Below are 848 nucleotides of genomic sequence, written 5' to 3'. Positions count from 1 at the left end.
AATCCTCTGGAGTGACAAGGATAGAAAATTCTAAAAACTTGGGAGGCTGAGAGGTAAGATGGGAAAGTATTCTCCTCAGTGGTAGTGGGGTGGAATTCTCCTCAAACCCCAACTTCCTTGGTGTGTAAGCGATCCCAAACAGAGTTAAGGGGAGGTGAAATGGAGCTGCCAAACTTCCAAAGAAGAGATTATCTACTTAATTAAAGTTTTTTTCCCCCCTCTAAGTCCTTCAGCCAATCAGAACTCAAGTGCCAGAGAAAGATTGAGTCGATCAAAAGAACACTCCAGGATCCTCCCAGACAAATGCAGAAGAAGGGGACGAGGAAAAGGGGACAAAGAGAGGAACACGGAGAAAGAGGACAAAGAAAGAAGGTGGGGGGAGGAAGAAAGGGACATAGCAAATCCCCTCCACATAATCACTGCATGGAGTCTCTCTCCTCCCTCCCGCCTCTGCCCTCCCCCCCCACCCAGCCTCCCTCACCCATGCACACTCACCACAGACACAGACACACCGAGAGGGAAGCCTGGTCCCCAAGGGGATTTAGAAGGGACTGTGCTTTCCCGGTTGTCCTTTGTAGGGCTTTGAGGCTTAATTTGCATTCAGGGTAGCTTTCTTCAGAGAAAAATATACCATGTGCTGGGTGAACCTCAGCCCTCTAATCTGAGAATGCAGGGATATGACCCAACCATCTCCAGTATTCTTTAAGTTAGAAAGAAGCTTAGGAAACTTTAGGGAGCCTGATGGTTTCTTCCTTTCAACTTTTCCATTGAATGCTTACTTGTCGAACACCTATTACATTCTCAACCCTACACTAGACATTGTGGACATTTTTTAAAACCAAAACAGG

Source organism: Mesoplodon mirus (genome assembly GCF_964341445.2).
Source record: "Mesoplodon mirus genome assembly, chromosome: 2".
NCBI lineage: Eukaryota > Metazoa > Chordata > Mammalia > Artiodactyla > Ziphiidae > Mesoplodon > Mesoplodon mirus.
The sequence above is the reverse complement of the archived record's forward strand: the minus strand, read 5'-3'. Positions refer to the sequence as shown.